The 16,582-nt window shown below is 35.9% G+C and overlaps 1 protein-coding gene across 3 annotated transcripts in view; it reads left to right on the top strand.

The window, feature by feature from the left end:
- COL11A1 (collagen type XI alpha 1 chain) overlaps nucleotides 1-16,582 on the top strand; it is a 209,532-nt gene that overhangs the window by 39,399 nt on the left and 153,551 nt on the right. The gene's annotated exons all lie outside the window — the stretch shown is intronic.

Below are 16,582 nucleotides of genomic sequence, written 5' to 3'. Positions count from 1 at the left end.
TTTTCACTATATTAAAAGGGATGAACTTTAAGGGCCATGAGAAGTTTAAGTAGAGAGGTTAAACTTTCCCATTTTTAAGAAATACTTTCTGTGGCAGTGAAGGAGTTAGTCTAGAATTGGAAAAACACGATGGGAAAGATGAAAACTTAAATGTTGAGTATTAGTTCAAATAAAAGGTACTTAGAGTGGAGACAAGACCTTGGTGACAGAATGGTCAGAAGGACTTACTTTAGTAAGCTCATGGGGTGGGACTGGCAGGTGTTGGGGACTGTTAGAGTTTATGGCATTAAAAGTAGGAGGAACTTAATACTTTAGGCTTCTGGCACTCACACAGAGGTAATGTACAAGTGATGTTTCCTTGTTACAGACATGAACTCCTTGGAATTTTAGCTAATTTTAAAGAGCTTTTAACTTTCTTTTTTGTAATTTATGAACAAAGATTTAAATTCATAAAAAGCCATGGATTATCGTAGACAAAGAATTGTTTTATCCACTTGTCCACACTGCCTGAGTTTTACAGTAAATACGGTTAATGTGACATTATTATGAACTAAAAGTAGTATAATAATAATGTTGATATGTTATTTGAAATCTTGTTTAAGTTTCTTTTAGAACCTGATTTTTTAAGGCCTAATCCAGTTTATTTTTGGTCTTAGAAGAGTGGCGGGTAAATGAGTGCTTAGTAAGCATTGTCTATTATTATAACTATTAGTATGTATTACCTGTTCCTCAGATACGTGGAAGAGCTTTTTAAATGATCTCCCTGCTTTTGACTTTCCTATTTGTTCTCTAGGGAGAAAGTGGCATTTCATTTCATTTAGCGTTAACCTTCTGCAGGCTCCTGTGTGATCCACATCACACCCTCTGCCCTTCCTCTCTCTTCACACTGGCTTCTCTCTCAGTTGCTCCCATAAGGATTGTTGGCCCACAAAGTGTTCCTCCCTGACCATAGCAGGAATGCTCCTGCCTTGGGGCTGCTTATGCCTTGAAGACTAGATATTCACTAGGCCTTCCGCCTGGAAGACTTCCCCTCAGATATCTGCATTTTTTATTATCTCAGTTTCTCAGGTATCGCTGTCTCAGTGTCTCTTAATCAGTGAAACTTTCCATGATCCCACTTCATAACATAACACCTTACGGCTTTATTGTCTTATGTTCTTTATAACATCTATCACTTTCTAATATAATATACATACTACATTTCGCTTATTTTGATTCTTCCTCTGGAACATAAGCTCCAAGAGTAAAGGAGATTCGTGCCTGTATCTATAAAATCTAAAATAGTGCCTGACATGTAAAAAATCTTTAATGAGTGAATAAATATATTTTCTAGCACTCATTAGTTCAAAGGGTAGATCATCTACGGCAAACAAAAAGCAAGAGGCAAGATCATTTACCCCCTTTTTAATCTTTTAATTGATTTCATTTATTTATTTATATGATGGAATTTAGTCATATTAAAAGTTATGCTTTAGTAAGAATCCTTTGATAACTTAGAAACTATAAGCAGCTAAGGTGCCAGCCACATACACCAGAGCTGGGGGTTGGAATCCATCCCGGACTGCCAAACGACTATGACAACTATAACCAAAAAATAACTGGGCGTTGTGGTGGGTGCCTGTAGTCCAGCTACTTGGGAGGCTGAGGCAAGAGAATCACTTAAGCCCAAGAGTTTGAGGTTGCTGTGAGCTGTGATGCCACGGCACTTTACCCAGGGTGACAGCTTGAGGCTCTGTCTCAAAAAACAAAACAAAACAAAACAAAAAAACCCCAAAACTAGTTTAAACTGGTATTGGGATTCTATGAAATAAAAGGGCTGAGTGGGTAGCGGTTCTGTCTGTGATTGTGTGGTTTCCCTCATTCTTTCCTTTGAATTATGGTTCAGATGCAATTCCTGATGACTTTTTCTATTACACTAAAATTCTAAGCATTTTGGCAGCTTTCCTTTACCACGCAAAATAGCTGAGAAGGAATCATTAACTGGATGGAATTTTTGAAAAAAAAAATAGAGAAAGAAAAAGAAAAAGAACTGTGATGAGAGTTAATACCTTGGCAAATTCAAAAGTATGAGTGGATAGGAAGCATGGATTCCCAATTAATCTTCTGATGATGGTAGTTACTTCTTAAGAGTTTTATGCCATGTTTAAGATCTAATGTTAGCCTTGTTTCTGAATATGGAATCAAAAACTTCTACAAAGATCCATTGTGGTTTTCATTAAAGCTCTAATAGCTAACATAAAATTTTAGTGTCTAGGGCAGGCGTCCTCAAACTTTTTAAACAGGGGGCCAATTCACTGTCCTTCAGACCGTTGGAGAGCCAGACTATAGTTTAAAAAAAAAAAAAAAAACTATGAACAAATTCCTATGCACACTGCAGATATCTTATTTTGAAGTAAAAAACAAAACAGAAACAAATACATCACACCACCTCATGTGGCCTGTGGGCCGCAGTTTGAGGACGCCTCGTCTAGGGGCTATCTTACAGGAATAGTGTAGAGTTTTGTAAGCTATTGTTTATATAGTGGCACATGCTGGAATGTATTTTTGTTTCTTTTCTATTACATTTTCCCGTTATGGACTTGATTTATAGAAGAATGACTATAAGATTCTTGAAAGTAAGCTTTTTCAGAACTTATTTTTGGAACAATTATGACTGGATTCTGTAGCAACATTCCTTCAATTTTACCATGCTGCGATATACATTGTCTAGAAGTCTGCCATTCCAAGGAGTGTTTTCCTTTAATTTCCCCCACATACTAGAGTAAAAATATTTCTGTGTACCTCCATGTTTAAAGGCAGATTAAATCTATATGTAGTATTTCAGAGAAAATACAAGACAAATCATAGTATTCTTAATTTAGAGGCATTGGAATAGAGTATTTTCATGGTGAATAAATTATTTTCCAGGAGATCCATTTGTTAAACATGGAGTACCCGCAGAGTGCAGGCCTAGTCTAGGAACCGTGGAAACCTCAGACCACAAATGGATACGTTCTTGCCCTCATGAGGTTTATAGTCCAGTGAACTTAATTGAACAAAATGGATTGACCAGTTAAGTAGAGGATCCCAGGCTATAAATTTATAAATCATGCCTTTTTGTCTTCTAGAAGAGATACCATGCTTGCCTGGCCAGGGACACACATACTGATTATTTGAGTCCTTAAGCTTAGTTAAAAAAAAATTTAAGCTTACTTAAAAAAAAATATGGAAGATGTTAATTGTTGTTTTCAGGCCTTCAAATATGTGTTCTTTAACTTGTCATATTCTTTTTCCATTCTCTCTTGGTTCCAGCAGGAAATAGCACTCTCTTCAGGTGGTTTCAGAGTTGACAGCAGGGAGCTGGAGAAGCTTGGTTTTACCTTTCCTAGGGTCAGTGGACAAGGGCAGAAAGAGTCATGCAGAGTCCAGTGAGAATGAGAGTCCTGCAGAAGTATTTTCCACTTCATAATAGGATTTGGAGAATCATTAAGGAATACCAACTGTCTATTTATTTAAAGGAAAACTGGACATCTTCATATAAATTTTCTCATTTATGCCAGGGACTTCTAGATTATTCCTCTGATTTTCTTATCTGAAAGTTGTGTTCTAATTTCCTCCACATTTCTTTCCTCTGCATAATGGAATATAGTAGGTATTAAATGAATATGTTTCCTTTCTATTTTTATTTTACTTTTTTTTTTTTTATTGTTGGAGAATCATTGAGGGTACAATGATCCAGGTTATACTGCTTGTGTTTGCTCGGTGAAGTCCCTCTATTAATAGGGTCCCAAGAGATGTGTCACACACTGACATATTATTTGTGTACGATAGCCTCAGTGACCAGCCTATGAGCTATTTGAAAGTAGGATCTGTATCTGATTTACCCCTTTATTTCTTTTCTTCCTATCCATGGTGTCAGCATGATACTTTGTCTCTATAAATATTGGTTGAATAAATGGGATATTTGTTGAATAAATGGATAGATGAATGATTGATTCTGAAGGCAGTCTGGTTTTTAACTTCCTTGTGCAAGTTAAAACTAAATATTATGGAAGATATATAATCATCATCTTATTTATAATGCATTGGAGCCTATTAAATTGTGACAATACATAAAAAGAAAAAATTGTTTTGGACAAAATATAGCTTGTCCTAAAATAAGTCATATGGTATGTCTTGAAATTAGAAATATTGTTGAAGAGGTTTGTTTTTGCTTTCAACAAAAATAGTGTTTTGCCAAATACTCTGATTTCAATAGAGGATTTGCCGCTTATCTTTGTTCAATGTATATTACAAGTTGAATGCACATACGAAATGTATTCTGTAGACACAGGGGCATCCAACTTTTTGGCTTCTCTGGAAGAAGAGTTGTTAGGCCAGACATTCAATGAGCAAATGCTAACGAAAGCTGATGAGCCAAAAAAAAAAATGGTCTATGTATAAATTTCATGATATTCACCACCACAGATAGGCAAAAAGTTCTCACATAATAATCCTAATTATGTAGCTGCTCATTCAAAGAGACTTTTAAAATCATCAAACAGGTCTCAAGTTTGCGATCACTAATATAGAAACTGTATGTATCTAAGTAATAAAACATCTTTGGGTTTTTTTTTAGATTTTTTAAATTATAAAAGTAAAAGAAATGTGGGCAACATAAATCTACTGTGATATTTGACATTGTATTTCAGAAATTAATACAAATTAGCATATCAGTATCTGGGTCGATGGAATTAGTTGCAATTCTGAGTTCTCAAGGTGCTCATCAGATATTTTGGATCTACTTTTAATTTTCAATATGGTTCATTCTTCAAAACAAGTTATTCACAGATGTAGGTGCTGCCAAAAAGGAACGACATGAAGAAGGCAGGATGGTGAAGCGAGGGATATTTGTCTCTGGAAAGGCAGGACCCTAGATAGTCTAGTAAAGAGACATGATCAAATTTTCCTTAAGTAGAATGTCAGATTGCAGCTCTATGGATTACATTTGACAGGTAACATATTTATGTCAACTGAAATTGAGTCACAAATGCACCAAAATATTATTTTTCCAGAAATCTTGAAATATGTTTTTTAAATTTTGTATCAAATCAAAAAGCAGGACTGCATATTTTTGGCTGTTCACAGGACTGTGTTTAGCCAACATGTCACAATGAATAAAATTGTTTGCCTCAATTTGAGCTTGCCATAATTTCAGTTTTATTTGGATTGCCGTTATGGTTTAAAACATTGTATTGATAAGTTGTTTTTTTTACTTTGAAGAGGCAAGCATGTTTACATCATTTAAATGAGTGGTTTTATCCACTAAAAATGTTTAATCCATGAGCCAGTTTTCATCATCAAGATGTAGCAAAAATTTAATTTTTGATACCATAAAGGACTTGATAACATGCCACAAATCAGAAAATCTTTTCAACATTTGGCCTCGACTTAGCCATCTTACTTCCAAAGAGTAAATGATGTTGTCATAGTCAGCATCAATATTTTTATGGAATTCTTGAGTTGTCAATGATTCAATGCCTTGACTCTTTTGATATTCACTGTCTTTATGACGATTTGCATGATATTATCCATCTTTAAAGATTTTGTGCATAAATTTTCTTGATATACTATGCAATGATATGTCATCAAACATGAGTTTTGATGTCACAACACATGTAGTATCTGATGGTATCAATTCGACTATCTGTACTTGGAAGGTAGCACACTACAATAAAACTAAAGCCACACATACGTACGAATAGCGAGAGCTTACGTATGTTTATTTCATGTGACATAGCAACATGATGCTGTCGTCTTTGGAGTTCATTCTTGACAATCAAATTTCACTAAAAAAATCACAAAGAATCTCATGTTTTATGTAAATGTATGATTTTGTGTTAGGCAACATTCATAGCCATCTTCTGCTGCATGTGGCCCTGGGGTCATGGGTTGGACACCCCTGCTATAGAGCAAAGAAGTTTTCACATATGAAATTTGAAATATTTTTGTTTTCAAAATTAGTCTCTGTGCCCATAGCTCTGTGGTTAGGGTGCCTGCCACATACACCAGGGCGGGTGGGTTCAAACCCAGCCTGGCCCTGCTAAACAACAATGACAACAACAACAACAAAAATAGCCAGGCATTGTGGGCGCTTGTTGTCCCAGCTTCTTGGGAGACTGAGACAAGAGAATCACTTAAGCCTAAGAGTTTGAGGTTGCTATGAGCTATGATGCCATGGTACTCTACCAAGGGTGAAAAAGTGAGACTCTGTCTCAAAAAAAAAAAAAAAAAAAAAAGTTGTGTACATGCAGTGATGATGAAAGTGTGAGTATGCACCAGAAATTCCAACACACCTAACAATTGCATGCATTTGTGGTAAATCTGAGACACTTGGTACGGTAGAAACAGCTTGCCCAGCAATACAAGTGGACACTTTGATCAGCGTTGGTCAAGCAGCAATTTACATTACTCAGAAGTGTCCGGATGCTGACCAGTAACCACTGTGAACACCTCTTGGAACTGTAGAAATCAAATGAATAAGGCAGGTGAAACCCTATCAATATATAATGAATAGTACAGTTTTGTTATCAGTATATATTTTGTCACCAGTATATGTTGAATATTATAATTTTAATACAATTATTTCCTTTGTTAAAATGTGTATATCATTTTTTGGCACCCTGTGTGTGTGTTTGTGTGTGTGTGTGTATGTGTATACTTTTAAAATCCCTTTAGAATTATATATTTCATAAAATGGCCATTTTGATTTAGTGAAATTTTAATTCACTAAAATGTTTCTTTCATTGTTTTATCACTAGTAGAGAATAGAACAGATTAAAAATAAGGAAATATTTTTGAAATATCGTCATTTGGGGAGCAGTGTCATTTTATATAAGTTTAGAATAATAAATATCTAGAGATGTTACTACCAATTATTTCTTTTCATTCCTTGACAGACATTTTCTGTAAGAGACCTAAGAACAGGCAGCAGGAGAAAGCTGATGCCGGGGGAGGAGGTAGAGGGATGGAGAGAGGGGATGGGTGTCCTTCCACCTCAGTGAGCACAAGATGAGGGTATATAGCTCACCTCCTGGGTGCAGGATGCAGTTACAGCAGGGACTTTACCTAACAAATGCAAACATTGTAACCTAATCATTTGCACCCTCATATTAATCTGAAATAAAATAAAATCCCAAAAATTTATATGTAAAAAATGGATCCCCAAATATTTGGCATTGGCTTAGAGGAATAAATGTGGCAGTTCGACTGGCAAACTCTTTATGAAATGTTGAAAATAGTCTATATATTTTTTCATATTTCAAAGATAATAATTACTTTAAAAATAAGCCTAAAATTTACTGCCAAGTTAATGACTATGAAATATAAAGTAAATGCCAGATTCTATCACTAATGTGACAGGCAGTGAAAGTCATATCTAATGCACAGGTCCTGTTTGACCTTTATACTGATGTTAGCTATGTGAAGTTGTTCATTGACTCTGAGTGTTAAAACAAGTCAATTTTTGTGTCAATTAAAATTTCAAAAGTAAGTAAAGATGTATAAAATATAAATAGACTGATTAGGAATTTACTATACAAATTAGCATTCAATTGGGGTCTGCTGTAAATGTAAATGATACACCATCTTACAAAGACTTAGTAGGAATAATAATGATTGATTTTTTTCCATTAAGTATATATTGAAAATATTTGTTTTGGAAATACTGGGTTAAGCAAAATGTATAATAAAAAAATAAAAAAATATTGTCAGGTGCGGTGGCTGAGGCCTGTAATCTTAGCACTCTGGGAGGCCAAGGCAAGTGGATCAGAGCTCAGGTGTTTAAGATTGCCCTCTCTCTAAAAATAGGCGAGCGTTGTAATGGGGGCTTGTAGTGGGAGATACTACAGAGGCTAAGGCAAGAGAATCACTTGAGCCTGAGGTTGCTGTGAGCTGTGAAGCCTTGGCACTCTACGGAGGGCAACAAGGTAAAGCTCTGTCTCAAAAAAAAAAAAAAAAAATATATATATATATATATAATCTTATTACCCAATAATTTCTTTAATCTGAATAATGTTTTTTCTCAAGTTAATCTTTAAAAATAAAGTCATAAAATGTTTTCCATTTTGTTTTAAAATCCACTTTTTATGCTTTTAAAGGCTATGTTCAACTACATCATGTTGAGAACAGATGATTATAACAAGTGTCAAATGAATTTATTTTGGGAGGAGGATCAAATTATGGTGACAAATTTTAACTGTCCATTACTTACAGAGGCATTGAAATGAAACATCCTTTTGTAATCTTAGTGTCATCTCTTAATATGTTTTCAGAATCGTAATTTAAATTTTTACATAAAGTTTTTCTAAAATCAACAAGGAACTAAAGTGTGTTGCTTTAGTCTTTGCTTTACAATAATATGAAATGATAACAAAATAAAGAATACAAAAAGTGCAAATGTGATATACATATTCTCATGTATGAAATTTAGGTATGGAGATATGTTTTTTCTAAATTTTTTCTTTTCCATTATTGACATGATCTAGGATTAGAATATAATTTTATTAATCTGGAATTAATGATACAACTGATAATGGTTTTAACATTATACTAAATGAAAATGTATTTTTAAAAAGTCGTTTAAATGAATTATTTAAACAGTATCAGAGCAGCATAATTTAATTTGATAAAGTTTTTAGGAACCTCTACTTAAAACTCATTCCCTTTGAATTCTTTACCTTTGGAGTCAAATACTTTGTTATCATTCTCACTTTCCATTATCTCCGATGGACTGACTGACATTTATGATGGTGGGACTGTTGGATGTAGATATATAACCTCTGAGTACTTTGAGTTCTAGCTACTTGCCAAATTAGATCAGCCAGTATTTTTACCACATCTGCTTAATTACAGGTCCTAAAAATAGCCATTGATTACTTGTGTTATGAATGAACAAAATTTGTTTGGGTTTTTTTGTTGGCTTTTTTTTCTTCAGTGCCATTTATTCTGTGATGAAGACAACATTTGAAAAGAATCAAGGCAGCCTATGATAAACTCAGTCTATATTAGTTTTCTGTGGTTGCCATAATACATTTCTACAGACTGGCTAAAATGACAGAAATTTATCTTCTCACAGTTCTGGAGGCTACAAGTGCAAGCCCGAGGTGTAGAGACCGTGGCTTCTATGTATGGGTCTTCTCCCTGGGTCTTCATATGTGGTCTTCCCTGTGTGTGTGTGTCTGGTCCTAATCTCCTCCTCCTCTCTTAAAGAGACTAGTCAGGTTGGATTAGGCCCATCCTGATGACTTCAGGTAACCTTAATTACCTCCTGGAAGGCCCTGTCTCTAATTATGGTCACAAGGTGCTAGGGGCTTGAATTTCAACATGTGAATTTGGGGGGACAGAACTGAGCCTGTAGTACCCAGGCTAGACATCTTGTACTTGATTATCAATGAAAAAAAGAGATGTAAGGTTGCTATAGAAAGGAGTATGGGCAGTCAGCTTAAAAGGGAATCTCCCATGGATTCCTACTGATTCAGGGATAAAACCTGATAGTCTGTGGTAGAGGAGTAACATAATTCTAAAAATCAAGGTTATTTTCCTAAATAAAAAACTGAACTACTTATTCCAGAAATAACCATTAATTTTCAGTTCACTGCACAGGTTTCAGGGGTTGACCCCCAAATCTTTCCCTTTTGTTAACATCTCTGAGTAAATGGCTTTGCCATCCTAACATTCCTTGCTCTGGAGCCTGCAGAATGGCCCCATGCTCCACTGGAGCACACTTCCTGTGTCTCCCCTTGTCATTTCCATCCCATCTCATCCTCAGCATCCTCTCCTCCGATCTCAGAGATGGTTTACTAATGTCTCAACTTAATGTCTCCCATCTATGCCATTCCTGCTAATAATGACTTGGTTTCAATCCTCAACACTTTATCAAAATGGACTTCAACTTTTCCTTAACTCCAAACTGGCTGCTTCTAAATGATTCTGTTTGTTGTCAAAGTGCTTGTGTTAATATACAACAGAGATCAGTTTATTTCATTGATCTGTCTCTGAATGATACACTGTAATTTTCAGGATTCGGTTCACACACAGGTGTGTCTTAAATTGCTTCCTTATTTTTTAACAAAATCTTTTATCTTTTCCACTCTTTGTCTTACTCTTCATCATCACCACATATGTCCTTCCCCCTGCCTTCCAACTAGGGACACTATTTGTACTTCTCTCAATTTGTCATATAGTTTAATGCCTCAGAAATTTTGTTTAATTTGTTTTTCTGTTTAGTGTTATTTTCCTCTCCTTCTTCTTCATGTGGCTAACTCCTGTTTGCTCGTGACATACCATCAAGATTGTTTCAAGAACCATTTCATAAAAGTTTTCATTCCCGTTGAGACTACCACATGTTGCAAGTTAATGGAGACTAGAATGTCCTGTAGGAAATTTGGAGACTAGGTGACTTTATGGAACAAAATTGCAGCTGGGTGATTTCCTCCAGCATTGGGGGAGATGAAACGTCTAATCCTAGAAATTTCTGAAATTGAGTGAGGCATGCAGCCAACCGTAACTTGAACTGTTCCCCTCCAGATCTTACCAAGAGTAAATTGTTCCCTCCGAATACTAAAAATGTCAAAGATTTTCAAATTAAACAATAAGAAAAGCGCACACAACCCCCTCTGTAAGTGGGCAAGAGATTTGAACAGAAACTTCTCTGAGATGACAGACGAGTGGCCAACAAACACATGAAGAAATGTTTATTTTTTTAATCAACAGAGAAATGCAAATCAAAACCACTCTAAGATACCACCTAACCCCAACAAGATTAGCCCACATCACAAAGTCCCAAAACACCACACGCTGGCATGGATGTGGAGAGAAGGGAACACTTCTACACTGCTGGTGGGATTGCAAATTAATACAGCCATTTTGGAGAGAAGTATAGAGAATTCTCAAAGATCTAAAAGTAGACTTTCCATTTGACCCTGCATTCCCATTACTAGGTATCTACCCAGAAGAACAAAAATCATTTTTACCACAAAAACATTTGCACTAGAATGTTTATTGCAGCTCAATTCATAATTACCAAATTGTGAAAGCAGCCTAAGGGCCCATCAACCCCTGAATGGATCAACAAATTGTGGTGTGTGCATACTGTGGAATACTATTCAGCCATTAAAAAAGATGGAGTCTTTACATCTTTTAAATTTACCTGGATAGATTTGAAATACATTCTTAGCAAAGTATAGCAAGAATGGAAAAATAAATATCCAATGTACTCCATACTAATATGAAACCAATATATAAACAATTACATGCTCATATGAACAATAAAATACAAATATAGTCTAGTATGGGGATAGAGGGAGGTGGTAGGGGTGACTGGGGAGAACGACTGACAGAAGAAGGGAGGGCGTGAGGTGGGATCTCACCTAACATGCACACTGTGAGGATGTATAACACGCACCCTCCCACCCCCCAGTGAAGGGCTCTTTTACAAATGGAACTTTACCTTGGAAGTGAGAACAATACAACCTAAAAATTTTGTACCCTCATATTAATTTGAAATAAGAATGTCCAAGTTTTGGGCAGCGCCTGTTGCTCAGTGAGCAGGGCGCCAGCCCCATATACCGAGGGTGGCGGGTTCAAACAGGGCCCCGGCCAAACTGCAACAAAAAAATAGTCAGGTGTTGTGGTGGGCACCTGTAGTCCCAGCTACTCGGGAGGCTGAGGCAGGAGAATCGCCTAAGCCCAGGAGTTGGAGGTTGCTGTGAGCTGTGTGACGCCACAGCACTCTACCGAGGGCAATAAAGTAAACTCTGTCTCCACAAAAAAAAAAAAAAAAGAATGTCCAAGTTTTAATATTAAAAGTTTAGATCTTCCAAGATTCAGAAAGGATTTCAAAGCCTTATGGAATTGAATAGTCATTACTTGCTAGATTGACATGTAAGAGAGATCCATTGTTTTCCAGACCTGGTTGCACGTTGATCCAATATTTGCATAGTTATTTTTGTTGTATCTCAGTTTTCTCTGCCTTTCTTGTGATCCTGTTACTTTCCAAGCACACAATCCGTCCACAGGTCACATTATCCAGTCGACAGAATTGACCACAATAGCTTAGCTTATCAGAACCTGGTGTTCCATTCTTTATTTTCTAGCGTCAGCTCCTGTGCTGGACAATTCAGTGGATCCCCAAGCTGGGAACCGACATCCACCAGGCACTGGATGGCATCCACAGGACCAGGGGTCTGAATCTATGCTTCTAATACATGTGTTGGCACATTGCCATGTTATCCTAAGACATTAGACCAATTTTAGGTACCACCCTTTTCCACTAAATGTGATACTTTACACACACACACAAAGCTGAATTTGGTTTTACTTTTGTATTTCATACAGCATTATGCAATTACACTTACAGCACAGCAAAGATGGATAGGGATTGAAGAGACATACTCAGATGTGTGTATATGTGCATGAGTGTGTGTGTGTACACGTAGGTATATGCAAACCAAAGTAAAAAAGGGGGAAAAAAATTGTTAAACACTTGCATTACTTTTTGGTTTTAAAAGAAGGGTATACTATTATTTATATAACTGGTATGTGTAAAAAGTGTGGTGAGACTCTTTTGCAATGAGTGTGACGTTTACAAGGGCCTCATCGGTATAGACAAGTTTCTGTTTGATTTTCTTACATCTGCTTTGCTTTCCTCCTCCATACAATACTGTCTCTACCCAAACGCTGTGGTCGAAACCCCGTGGACACAGCTGTAGATCGCAAAGTAATTGCATCAACTCTACCTTAATCTCTAGATCATTAGTAGAGGCAAAGATGGCTTTTTCATGCCTTCTCTGGGGCAGATGCCAGTTTTACTTGGTAACTTCACTTTTTTTTCAGCTGTGGAAATTTTTATGACACAACTGAATCTAAGTATTTACAGTTCATTCAACCAGCAGCAATGCTTTTATTTATCTACAGATTGTCTCGTAACATGTCATATGATTAACATAAAACACTGTAAAATGCTTTCTGGGGAAAATAGTACCATAGATTTCTTACTGAATTTTCCATTTTCTTTCCAGTTTCTGCCTAACTATTGAACACCTGAAATAAGAATTTATAGTGGAAAGTTGGCAAGATTTCATTTAATGAAGTGAAGTGCTATAAATAGAGTAGGAGCTACTTAGGAAACCAGTAGAGCTCTTAAAAATAGACTATTTCATAATTCTAAGATAGGTAACATTTTTGTGTTTCAGCTGAGTTCATTGTAATTTCTACATATTACAATTGTTTGGAATTCCAGAACTTTTAGTCATGGCAGAAGATCATGCATTCATTTTACAGATGGATTAGGTTAAGTGACGCACAATTCCAAGTAGTTAGTGGCAAACCTGGGAGGAAACTTAGGAAGCAGCGCTTCTAACCGAAACTCTCAGTTACTCTATTACTTAACGATGTATTCAGTGATGCCTCATTATTGTTTTTTTAAACATTTAAGCATTGTGTATTCAAATTTCTCTTTGTTATTTGCTATTATTCATTAATAATAATTCAGGTGTGGTTACTCAATGTTCTAAATTGAAAAAAATCAACAAACTATTTTAAGAACTTGTATTCATTTGCTCTGAGGCTACTTAACATCGTTAGGCATTAGACAATATTAGAGACTTTCCTGTTTATAAAAAATGTTGGAAATAATCTCATAAATAATCTAATTTGATTCTTCGGTTTTTGTATTGCCTCATGCAACATGAAAATATCTTCATGTTGGAAATTCTAATAATAATTATGACCATTGTAAACCACGTAATTTCCTGGACAGATATGTTCCACTTCCACTTTATTTCATGTTTCCCTGGAAAGTAGGCACTTCCTTTTTTGGCTGTCATCTGAACACACTACCATGTTATATGTAATTTTGAAGCATGTTTTGAGCCACTGAGTAAGCGAATTAATGATTGAAATGTCTACGCAACTTGAATAAATTTAACAAAATCTGAGAGATTAATGGAGATATTTTTAAGTTCAACAAGATTTATCACAAGGCTGACAAACATTTTAATATTTCATGCCAATCAAATTCTGATTGGTACATTTATGATTTTGACTTTTTAATTTTGCTCATTTTTCTAGTGGTAATGAGACAGCCCAGATGACTATCATCAGCACATAATTGGCGAAGGTAATTTCAATGTAAGGATATCGAGCACAAATGGGGCAGGTAGAACCACAGAAAAGAGACAGGTTAAAAATGCAATATCTGGGCGGCGCCTGTGGCTCAGTGAGTAGGGCGCCGGCCCCATATGCCAAGGGTGGCGGGTTCAAACCCAGCCCCGGCCAAACTGCAACAAAAAAATAGCCGGGCGTTGTGGCGGGCGCCTGTAGTCCCAGCTGCTCGGGAGGCTGAGGCAAGAGAATCGCGTAAGCCCAAGAGTTGGAGGTTGCTGTAAGCCGTGTGATGCCACGGCACTCTATCCAAGGGCGGTACAGTGAGACCCTGTCTCTACAAAAAAAAAAAAAAAAAAAAAATGCAATATCCGTGATGGGCTTTGAGAAACTTCAGTATTATTCTGGTGATCTAGAAGACATGTGACTGTACAAATAAGACCGAAGGCTCTAATATTTCACATATGGCTGATCTTGAGGTTCTGCATTGCAAGAAATGAAAGCTAGGGCAGAGTTGTAAGCTGTAGGAGTGTTAAAGGTGTGCTCTAAGGCACATAGAAGACCTCTTGGGATACTAATTGGTTCACTGTATTTATGGAAATCTCTGTCTAATCATTTGCTGATTGAGTAGAGACCCGAGTGGCCCCAGGCAACAAAGAATACTGACTTACAGGATTACTTCAGGAAAGTCACCAAACACACAGCAGCAACAACTACAAAGAAAAACAACAGGTTGGGGAAGAAAAGGATAGAATCTGATTCTGGTGTTGTCATTTAAAATGTCCAACTTTGGGCAAAACCTTTCAACACTATGAGATAGCCAAAGAAACAGGAAATCACATACTATACAAAGTAAAAACAAAATCAAAGCAAATTAGGAATTATCTCTGAAGAAGTGCCGATGCTGTACTTACCCCCCAATGACTTTAAATCAGTAAGTATTAATACGCTTTAAAAACTAAAGAAAATTATGACTGAAGAACTAAATGAAAATATGATAATGATGTTTTACCAAGTAGAGAATAGCAGTAAACATAGAAACTATAAAAGAACCAAGTATAGTATCAGAATTGAAAAGTATAATAATGCAATAAAAGAATTGATAGAGGAGCTCAAAAGATTTGAGTTGACAGAACAGAGAATTAGTATATGGGAGATTGGATCAAGTGTGAGAAACAGAAAGAAAAAATATGTGGGAAAAAAAGTGACAGAGCCTCAGAGACCTGTGTGATACCATCAAACATACCAACATAGGCATAATAAGAATCCAAGTAAGAGTAAAGGGCAAAAAACCTACTAAAAAAACAATGTCTGAAACCTTCCACAAGTTGAGGAAACATGTTAATCTACACATTTAAGACCCTCAGCAATTTTGAGTAGGATAAACTTGAAGAAACTTACACGTAAGCATATCATACTCAAACAATCAAGGGGGGTGATAAAATCTTAAGAAATTCGGTAGTGGTGATTGGTTGTACTACTCTGAATTTACTAAACCCATTGTATTGTAAATTTTAAAAGAATGAATTTTACATATGTATCATATCTCAATAGAGCTGGGTTTTTTTGCAGTTTTTTTGGCCCAGGGCTGGGTTTTACCCCACCACCTCTGGTATATGGGGTCAACGCTCTACTCCTTTCAGTCACAGGCGCCGCCCTAGAGCTATTATTTTTTAAAAAGAGAAATGTAGGAATGGAAATATAGATGCTTGTACCAGAAGAATAAATGCTCATTTTAAGAATGTGGATGTAATACCTCTTTAGAAAAAAGAATAATAAAAATACCGGTATTGCTACACCACAGGTAGTAACCAAAGTATTTAATAAAAGATGGACTGCCAGAATTAAATAATCTATATTCTTTTCCTGGCATTTCTTATACTACTTTGCTTATATCCCTTCAAGTTGTGAATTTTATTACGGTTTAAAATGTTCTTAAATACTATATCGCACTCCCCAAAGAGCTGAGATTACATCAGGTTTGTTTCCGTATCTGCCATACTACGTTCAATATTTTGTGTATAGTACTTTCTCAATAAGCTGTTGTTAAGGAATACATGAATGTTGTATTACAAATACGGTATGAATTCTTTGTTGGCTCTTAATTGTAGAGATTTTTGTAATTTAATGTCCATGTACTCATTGGACTCTAAATAAATCCTGTTGATAAGATACAAAGAAAGCTGGAATGACTTTGAAATTATTCAGACTGGATCAGAATTTCTGTGAATCAGATGTATGTGCTCAAACTTACAGGATCTTGAATCTCTAAGTTGAATGAATACCAGCCCAGATATTTCTCTGAACCTGGATAGAATTCTGAATTAATATTGTCATGACCTACAGACTTGTCTCAGGACGAAATAAATCCAAGCAAAAATAGGTTGCTTTGAGAGCAGAATGTTTGAATTTATCTTTTGTTTACACAGATTCTAAAAGCTCCAGAAATTAAAACTTTTTA

Source organism: Nycticebus coucang, chromosome 5 (genome assembly GCF_027406575.1).
Source record: "Nycticebus coucang isolate mNycCou1 chromosome 5, mNycCou1.pri, whole genome shotgun sequence".
Lineage (NCBI taxonomy): Eukaryota > Metazoa > Chordata > Mammalia > Primates > Lorisidae > Nycticebus > Nycticebus coucang.
The sequence above is the reverse complement of the archived record's forward strand: the minus strand, read 5'-3'. Positions and strand labels throughout refer to the sequence as shown.